This window comes from Triticum urartu, chromosome 2A (assembly GCF_056163025.1).
Source record: "Triticum urartu cultivar PI428250 chromosome 2A, HENAU_Tu73, whole genome shotgun sequence".
Taxonomy (NCBI): Eukaryota; Viridiplantae; Streptophyta; class Magnoliopsida; order Poales; family Poaceae; genus Triticum; species Triticum urartu.
The window spans coordinates 755346067-755356787 of record NC_141874.1 but is presented as its reverse complement, the minus strand read 5'-3'; the positions used below and the strand labels follow the sequence as shown (position 1 = coordinate 755356787).

The window sequence follows — 10721 nt, the reverse complement described above, 5'->3', positions numbered from 1 at the left end:
CACTGTCAACATAACAACTATGAGATCTTGATATCTTCCATGCTACACACATTATAGGCGGTTCCCAAACAGAATGGTAAAGTTTATACCCCCCCTCCACCAACAAGCATCAATCCATGGCTTGCCCGAAACAACAGGTTCCTCCAACTAACAACAATCCTGGGGAGTTTTGTTTAATTATTTTGATTTGATTTGAGCATGGGACTAGGCATCCCGGTGACCAGCCATTTTCTCGTGAATGAGGAGCGGAGTCCACTCCTCTTGAGAATAACCCGCCTAACATGGAAGATACAGACAACCCTAGTTGATACATGAGTTGTTCGAGCATACAAAACAGAATTTCATTTGAAGGTTTGGAGTTTGGCACATACAAATTTACTTGGAACGGCAGGTAGATACCGCATATAGGAAGGTACGGTGGACTCATATGGAATAACTTTGGGGTTTATGGAGTTTGGATGCACAGGCAGTATTCCCGCTTAGTACAAGTGAAGGCTAGAAGAAGACTGGGAAGCGACCAACTGAGAGAGCAACAACATTCATGAACATGCATTAAAATTAATAGACACTGAGTGCAAGCATGAGTAGGATATAATCCACCATGAACATAAATATCGTGAAGGCTATGTTGATTTTGTTTCAACTACATGCGTGAACATGTGCCAAGTCGAGTCACTTAATTCATTCAAAGGAGGATACCACCCTATCATACCACATCACAACCATTTTAATAGCATGTTGGCACGCAAGGTAAAACATTATAAGCTCCTAGCTAATTAAGCATGGCATAAGCAACTATAATCTCTAATAGTCATTGCAAACATGTTTATTCATAATAGGCTGAATCAGGAATGATTAGCTAATCATATTTACAAAAACAAGAGAGGTCGAGTTCATACCAGCTCCTCTTATCCCAATCATTTCATCATATATCATCATCATTGCCTTTCACTTGCACAGCCGAACGGTGTGGATAATAATAATAGTGCACGTGCATTGGACTAAGCTGGAATCTGCAAGCATTCATTTCAAGAGAGAAGACAAAGTAATATGGTCTCTTGGTTAAAGTAAATCAATTATGCATATGAGAGCCACTTAGACATTTTCATAATGGTCTTCTCCTCTCGACCCCCAAAGGAAAGAAAAGAAATAAAACTATTTACACGGGAAAGCTCCCAACAAGCAAAAAGAAGAACGAGAAATCTTTTTGAGTTTTCTTTAATTTATTATTACTACTACAGGCATGGAAGTTAAACTACTAACCTTTTTTTTACTTAAGGTTTATCAAACACACAAGAAGAAAACAGGAAAATAAAATAAACTAGCATGGATAGTACAATGAAAGAGTATGAGCACCAACACTAGAACGAGTGTGTGAACATGAATGTAAAGTCGGTGAGGAATACGTACTCCCCCAAGCTTAGGCTTTTGGCCTAAGTTGGTCTATGGCCATGGGTATCCTGGCTGATATCCGAAGTTGTAACTGGGGTCGTACTGAGATGCAGCAGCCATTGCCTCCTGCGCTGCAGCATGGCGGCGAGCTGCCTCCGTCCTCCTCTCGTACTCGTTTGCCTCCTCCCTGGTGATAAAATATCTTATTTTTGCCTGATAATCAAAAAGGGCAGGAGCAGGGAGAGTAATATGGACAACGCGACATCTATCAAAGATTTGTTGATACTGGAGGAATTGTTCATTCCTCTTAAGAAAATGATGACTAACCGTGGCATTATAATCTAAATAAGCGGGAAGCAACTCCGTGTCATTTTCATGTATAGGTATATCAAGATAATTGGCCACACGGGTCGCATAAATTCCTCCAAACAAGTCACCAGCTAAACCATTATGATGCAACCTACGTGCAATAATTGCCCCTAAGTTGTATTGTTTATCACTTAATACATCACTCTTGAGAACACAAAGATCAAGAACACACATGTGACATGCTTCATCTTTACCATTAATGCATCTACCAATGAAGAGAGCAAAATAATGTATAGCAGGAAAATGAATGCTCCCTATGGTAGCTTGTGCTATTTCTCTAGATTCCCCCACAGTAATACTAGCAAGAAAGTCTTTATATTCAGATTTATGAGGTTCATTAACACTTTCCCACTGCGGGAGTTTACAAGCAGTAGTAAAATCTTCTAGGTCCATGGTATATGATTTATCATAAATATCAAACAGGACACTTTGAGAATTGTGCGAAGATGTAAACTTAAACCTTCTCACAAATGAATCAGTTATATATCGGTATTGAGGGCACTTATCTTGCATGAATTCCTCAAGGTCAGCATTACGCACATATGCATCAAATTGATCCTTGATGCCCACTTCGACCATAAACTGCTCTGACGGCCATTCACAAGGCCGCACGTCAGCTACCCTTAGTGGTTCATCATCTTGCTCACGCATTGCGAGTCTGGGTCCTTTCTTTCTTGAAGAACAACCTTGATACATTTTCCTGGACATATTTCTTCCTCTGCAAAATTTCTTAAATTTTTAGTGACTCAAAATGAAAGTCAAACAAACTCAATATAATTGATAACAACTACTCCCAGAAGTGCCTAGATCCTCTATCATGCATTAGAATTACTTGGGACCTCATAAATTTAACATGCAAGCTCAAGAACAGGGTCACTTAAGCAGCAAGAATTTGCAATGAATAAAGCACTAGAACAAAAACTAATTGGATCATTGGAGGAGTCACATACCAAAGAACAGTCCCCCAAAGCAGTTTTGTGAATGGAGTTTTGAGCAAGGAGATCGAAAATGGCAGCACAATGAGCTAGAACTCGTCCTTGAGCTGGATAGTCATTTTTTGGGGAGGAAGAAGAAGTGTGTGGGTGCAGGAATAAGTGGAAGGGACCCGCCATGGGCCCACGAGGCAGGGGGGTGCGCCCTGGACCCTCATCGCCATGTGCTTGCTCCCCTGTTGTGTTCTCAATGCCAGATATTCTTAAATATTTCAGAAAAAATCATATTAAATTGGCAGGGCATTTGGAGAACTTTTATTTTCGTGATATTTTTATTGCATGGATAATTCAGAAAACAGGCAAAATATACTATTTCTACTTTATTTATTCTAAGTAACAGAAAGTAAAGAGAGGGTACAGAAGGTTGTGCCTTCTAACTTCATCCATCTCATGCTCATAAAAAGGAATCCGCTAACAAGGTTGATCAAGTCTTGTTAACAAACTCATTCCGAATCACATGAAACCGGAGAAATTTCGAAGTGACACTTGTTTACCTCGACGGGGATATGAAAATCCCCAATAATAAGAATATCATACTTTTTCTTTGCAGTAGGAAGAGGAAATTCAAAACCTCCAATAATTATTGATGGAATTTTCCAAATAGAATTTATACTGTGAACTTGAGGTTGTTTCCTTGGAAAGTGTACCATATGCTCATTACTATTAACATGAAAGGTGATATTGCATGCCTTTGTTGCAATCAATAACAGCACCTGCAGTATTTAAAAAGGGTCTACCAAGGATAATCGACATACTGTTGTCCTCAGGAATATCAAGAATGACAAAGTCTGTTAAGATAGTAACATTCGCAACAACAACATGCACGTCCTCACAAATACCGATAGGTATAGCGGTTGATTTATCAGCCATTTGCAAAGATATCTCAGTAGGTGTCAACTTACTCAATTCAAGTCTACGGTATAAGGAAAGAGGCATAACACTGACACCGACTCCTAGATCACATAAGGCAGTTTTAACATAATTTCTTTTGATGGAGCATGGTATAGTGGGTACTCTGGGATCACCAAGTTTCTTAGGTATTCCACCCTTAAAGGTATAGTTGGCAAGCAAGGTGGAGATTTCGGCTTCAGGTATTTTTATTTTATTTAGCATGAGGGTTCGTCCTAAGCATATCGGTTAAGCGCATACGTAAGAAAATAGGTCTAATCATTTCAGCAAAGCGCTCAAAGTCCTCATTATTATTGGATGGTTTAGGAGGAAAAGGCATGGGTTTCTGAACCCATGGTTCTCTTTCCCTACCATGCTTCCTAGCAACAAAGTCTCTCTTATCATAATGTTCATTCCTTGATTGTGGGTTATCAAGATCAACAGCAGGTTCAATTTCTATATCGTTGTTATTGCTAGGTTGAGCATCTACATGAACATCATTATTAGCATTATCATTAGGTTCATGTTCATCTCCAGATTGTGTTTCAACGTCAGAGATAGAAACATCATTAGGATTCTCAGGTGTTTCTACAATAGGTTCACTAGAAGCATGCAAAGTCCTATCATTTTTCTTTTTCTTCTTTTTAGAAGGGCTAGGAGCATCTAAGTTATTTCTCTGAGAATCTTGTTCAATTCTCTTAGGGTAGCCTTCAGAATACAAAGGTTCCTGAGTCATTTTACCAGTTCTAGTAGCCACTCTAACAGCAAAATCATGTTTATTATTTAGTTCATCAAGCAATTCATTCTGAGCCTTAAGTACTTGTTCTGCTTGAGTGGTGACCATAGAAACATGTTTACTAGTGAGTTTAAGTTCACCCTTAACTCTATACATATAATCAATCAAGCGCCCAATCATATAAGAATTATTTCTCAATTGTCTACTAGCATAATCATTGAAATTTTCTTGTTTCTCCATAAAATCATCAAATTCATCTAGGCATTGGCTAGCAAACTTAGTAGACAGGATTTCAACTTTATCTTATATATAAAGAGAGTTTACCTTCACTACCTGTGTCGGGTTATCAAGACCTTGTATTTCTTTAGGTGGTATATTGAGGCCATGAATTTCTTCGACGGGAGGTAAATTTTTAACATCTTCAGCTTTAATACCTTTATCTTTCATAGATTTCTTTGCCTCTTGCATATCTTCAGGACTGAGAAATAGAACACCTCTTTTCTTCGGAGTTGGCTTAGGAATTGGTTCAGGGGGTGCCCAATTATTTTCATTGGCCAACATATTATTTAATAGCAATTCAGCTTGGTCGACTGTCCTTTCCCTGAAAACACAACCAGCACAGCTATCCAGGTGGTCCTTGGAAGCATCGGTTAGTCCATTATAGAAGATATCAAGTATTTCATTTTTCTTAAGAGGATGATCAGGCAAATCATTAAGTAATCGGAGAAGCCTCCCCCAAGCTTGTGGGAGACGCTCTTCTTCGATTTGCACAAAATTATATATTTCCCTTAAGGCAGCTTGTTTCTTATGAGCTGGGAAATATTTAGCAGAGAATTAATAAATCATATCCTGGGGAATACGCACACAACCAGGATCGAGAGAATTAAACCATGTCTTAGCATCACCCTTTGATGAGAAAGGAAATATTTTAAGGATATAATAATAGCGAGATTTCTCATCATTAGTAAACAGGGTGGCTATATCATTTAACTTAGTAAGATGTGCCACTGCAGTTTCAGATTCAGTGCCATAAAAAGGATCAGATTCAACTAAAGTAATTATCTCAGGATCAACAGAGAATTCATAATCCTTATCGGTAACAAAGATAGGTGAAGTAGCAAAAGCAGGGTCATGTTTCATTCTAGCATTCAGAGTCTTTTGTTTCAGCTTAGCTAATAATTTCTTAAGATCTGATCTATCATTGGAAGCAAGAAAATCTCTAGCAGTTTCTTCATCCATACCCTCAGGAACAACAGGCAATTCATATCTAGGGGGAGAACCTTCATCATCACTATCATCAATATTATCAGTTTAAATAATTTCATTCTCCCTAGCCCTAGCAAGTTGTTCATCAAGCAATTCACCTAATGGCACAGTAGTATCAAGCATAGAAGTAGTTTCATCACAATTATCATGCATAGCAGAAGTGGCGTCATCAATAACATGAGACATATCAGAATTAATAGTAGAAGCAGGTTTAGGTGTCGCAAGTTTACTCATAACGGAAGGAGAATCAAGTGCAGAGCTAGATGGCAGTTCCTTACCTCCCCTCGTAGTTGAGGGATAAATTTTAGTTCTTTGATCTTTCAAGTTCTTCATAGTGATCAGCAGATATAAATCCCAAGTGACTCAAAGAATAGAGCTAGGGATAAAATGACTATTATTGCCTCTAGGGCATATCAAAGAAAGGGTTCTTGCCTGTGTTACAAGGTGTGATGTTGAGTCAGACTCAAAGCCCGACCACTGCAGAACATAGAGAGAAAATGAAAGTCATTCCCTATGCTTCAGCCATAGGTTCTATCATGTATGCAATGTTGTGTACCAGACCTGATGTGTGCCTTGCTATAAGCATAGCAGGGAGGTACCAAAGTAATCCTGGAGTGGAGCACTAGACAACGGTCAAGGACACCCTGAAATACCTGAAAAGGACTAAGGATATGTTTCTCGTTTATGGAGGTGAAAAAGAGCTTGTCGTAAATAGTTACGTCGATGCAAGCTTTGATACTGATCCGCATGACTCAAAATCGCAAAGCAGATACATATTTTTGTTGAATGGAGGAGCTGTCAGTTGGTGTAGTTCCAAGAAGAGCATCGCGGCGGGATCTACGTGTGAAGCAGAGTACATTGCTTCTTCGGAAGCAGCAAATGAAGGAGTTCATATCCGATCTAGGTGTCATACCCAGTGCATCGGGTCCAATGAAAATCTTTTATGACAATACTGGTGCAATTGCCTTGGCAAAGGAATCCAGATTTCACAAGAGAACCAAGCACATCAAGAGACGCTTCAATTCCATCCGTCATCAAGTGTCGGAAGGGGACATAGAGATTTCCAAGATACATACGGATCTGAATGTTGCAGACCCGTTGACTAAGCCTCTTCCACGAGCAAAACATGATCAGCACCAAAGCTCCATAGGTGTTAGAATCATTACTATGTAATCTAGATTATTGACTCTAGTGCAAGTGGGAGACTGAAGGAAATATGCCCTAAGGCAATAATAAAGTTATTATTTATTTCCTTATTTCATGATAAATGTTTATTATTCATGCTAGAATTGTATTAACCGGAAACTTAGTACATGTGTGAATACATAGACAAAACATATTGTCCCTAGTATGCCTCTACTTGACTAGCTTGTTTATTAAAGATGGTTATGTTTCCTAACCATAGACATGAGTTGTCATTTTATGAACGGGGTCACATCATTAGGAGAATGATGTGATGGACATGACCCATTCGTTAGCTTAGCATTATGATCGTGACAGTTTCATTGCTACTGCTTTCCTCATGACTTATACATGTTCCTCAGACTATGAGATTATGCAACTCCCGAATACCGGAGGAACACTTTGTGTGCTACCAAATGTCACAACGTAAATGGGTGATTATAAAGGTGCTCTGCAGGTGTCTCCGAAGGTGTTTGTTGGGTTGGCATAGATCAAGATTAGGATTTTTCACTCTGTGTTTCGAAGAGGTATCTCTGGGCCCTCTCGGTAATGCTCATCACTATAAGCCTTGCAAGCATTGTAACTAATGAGTTAGTTACGGGATGAAGTATTACGGAACGAGTAAAGAGACTTGCCGGTAACGAGATTGAACTAGGTATGATGATACCGACGATCGAATCTCGGGCAAGTAACATACCGATGACAAAGGGAACAACATATGTTGTTATGCGGTTTGACCGATAAAGATACTCGTAGAATATGTAGGAGCCAATATGAGCATCCAGGTTCCACTATTGGATATTGAAGATGTGTCTCGGTCATGTCTACATAGTTCTCGAACCCGTAGGGTCCGCACGCTTAATGTTCGATGACGATATGTATTATGAGTTATGTGTTTTGATGACCGAAGTTTGTTCGGAGTCCCGGATGAGATCCCGGATGTGACGAGGAGTCTCGAAATGGTCGAGACATAATGATTTATATATTGTACGGCTATGTTCGGAGACCGGAAGTGTTCCGGAGAAGTTTCGGTAAAACCGGAGTGCCAGAGGGTTATCAGAACCCCCCGGGGAAACTAATGGGCCACATGGGCCTTAGTGGAAAGAGAGAGGGGCGGCCAGGGCAGGCTGCACGCCCCCTTCCCCTTGAGTCCGAATTGGACTAGGAGGGGGGGCGGTGCTCCCCTTTCCTTCTCCCTCTCCCTCTCATTCCTTCCCCCTCTTTCCCCCTTGGTGGAATCCTACTAGGACTAGTAGTCCTAGTAGGATTCCCCTAGTTGGGGCGCGCCTAGGAGGGCCGGCCGGCCTCCCCTTGCTCCTTTATATAAGGGGGTAGGGGGCACCCTAAAACACACAAGTTGATCTTTTAGCCATGTGCGGTGCCCCCCTCCACAGTTACACACCTCGATCATACCATCATAGAGCTTAGGCGAAGCCCTGTGCCGGTAGCATCATCATTACCGTCACCACACCATCGTGCTGACGGAACTCACCCTCGGCCTTAACTGGATCAAGAGTACGAGGGACGTCATCGAGCTGAACGTGTGCTGAACACGGAGGTGCCGTACGTTCGGTGCTTGATCGGTTGGATCGCAAAGAAGTTCGACTACATCAACCGCGTTACTAAACGCTTCCGCTTTCGGTATACTAGGGTACGTGGACACACTCTCCCCTCACGTTTCTATGCATCACCTAGATAGATCTTGTGTGATTGTAGGAAACTTTTTGAAATTACCGCGTTCCCCAACAAATACAACCAAATCAAAAGGGGATTTTCTCCATCACCAAATCCCCGCTATTGTTCATTGAGTCGTCGTATCATCAAAGCACCAAAGGTGAAGAAAACAATAGCAGCGGCCACTGAAGGTGCTTTTGGATGCAACCCACGGTGGTCATGCCAAAGCTTGGGCGAGCCAAAAAATTGACGACAAAAAAAACTGACGCTCGCCAATATTTTTTGTCTCGGCAGCTCGAAATACGACCCAAACAGACCCCAAGTCATTAGCACAAATCTAGAGAGAATCAAACCTTGTTGAGGTCAGTAGTCAACGAGACCTAGGGTTTATCCCGCAAAAGAAAACCAGACCTAGGGTTCGAAGAAGCCAGGGCCAGGCCATTGGCCCCAATGGATATCTCTACTTCTAGTGGAGCAGTTCATAGGATTGCGTCCAGGTTTTTTCTCGTCCCATCACTTTTGCCCTGTTTCTTTTACTGGTGTTTTTTCGTCCCCTCCCCCCACACAACAAAAAAATCTATACGGATCAAAACTTTCCATGTTGGCGCAAGTTATTTAGTAATATCTTTATTTGAAAGAATCAATCACGATCAATCTCTAAAGATCAAATCTAAATTAATAGCCTTACCTTAAATTGCTCAATCTAATTAATTAGGAAACAAATAACTGATTTTAAGAAAATTAATGTGTAAGTCATAACAAAGGTATCTCTACTATTCCTGCCAATGACCGTGTCCTACCCTTCCTTCGGTGACCCACCCCCACGGTCGGTTCCTTCCCCCCTCACCCCCATGTCGATAGCCCCTTGTGAAAAAAAAGCCCTCCAAGAAAAATAGGATCCCTCCCGATCCAACTTCTCTCGCTAACCAAGCCCTATCCCCATCCAATCTGGCCGCCGCCACGTTTGTCAATGTCGCCTACCAAGGCCAGCTCCGGCGGCGACCCAGGTTTTTTTTACGAAGTACATCATATGTAATGCATATATTAATATTTACAGAAGGAAAAGAAAAACTAGATTTAGGCCCCGTTCGATTTGGAGTTGAAGAAACCACATGAATGGTAAAGAACACAGGATTGCTACAACAATGCAATGCTAAAACATAGGAATCAGAATTACGGGAAAGATATAGGACTTGGCATTTGGATTGCAGGAAAGAGAAACAAAGGAATGTGGAGACCCTAGTCACAAAAGATATTGCAAAACTTTTTTTTATCCTTGAAAATGTAACTTCGTAAGCCATGGGCCCTAAAACTGAGTCAGCAAAGGCATGCAGGCTGCCTTTCCTTTGCATGGCCTCGGGACTCCGCCCAGAAAATGAGAATTAGGTGGATCCTTTTTTTCCTGTGAAACTGAGAGCTGTGGAGCCTGTCCTATGGAATCTTTCCATGCCAATCCTGCATACTGAACACGCTTTTGTGTAACTTTCCTCTGGTTTCTAAATTCCTACCGTCTTCCTGTAAATTTCCTACGACCCGAACACGCCCTTAGGGTATGTATAGGAAAGAACCTATAGGCTATACAAAATTGTCTGCCCAGGCCTGGATACAACAGTGTATTAAGCTAAGATTGTTCCTTGCAGGAATGTAAATACGCGTTATGTGTTGGTCATGGCAGGAAAGAACAAGTGAGATTAAGACCAAATAAGCCTCCTACCAGGTTCTCATTCGGGTTAGAAGATAAAGCTGTGTGTATTGTTTCAGACAAACCGTGAAGCAGCAGGTCTAGCAACCCTTAATGTCCTTCTTTGCATTTGTAAACACTTGGCCTGATTGTTTTTAAAGATTGTTGCGTTTCTTGTGGTCCAAATGCTCCAACAGCCAAGGATGATCAACTCATGGTGAAAAGGTTTCTTCAGCGAGCCCTTTAGAACAATGATCCATTGACTGGCAGAAGACAAATTGGTTTGTGATCAAGGGTGGGGCATAAATATCCCTAGAAAAGCTTTCCAAATGGCAATTCCATGTGGGTATTCGAAGTGAAATTAGTTGGCTCGATTTGATTATTTTGGAAAACTAATTAGTCACACTTTTGATTCCAAGCGGCCATAACATGGGTGTTGTAGTTCATCAACTCTACCATGGCTTCCATAAGCGAGGTTTGCTAACATGCCAATTACATGCTATTGTAATTGGGGTACAAAAGATGACGAGAAGGGTCACTG

The 10721-nt window shown here is 41.0% G+C and overlaps 1 pseudogene; it reads right to left on the bottom strand.

Moving 5' to 3' along the window:
- Window positions 1-1443: 1443 nt before the first annotated feature.
- LOC147987839 (uncharacterized) lies at window positions 1444-5976 on the bottom strand (annotated as a pseudogene).
- Window positions 5977-10721: the final 4745 nt, after the last annotated feature.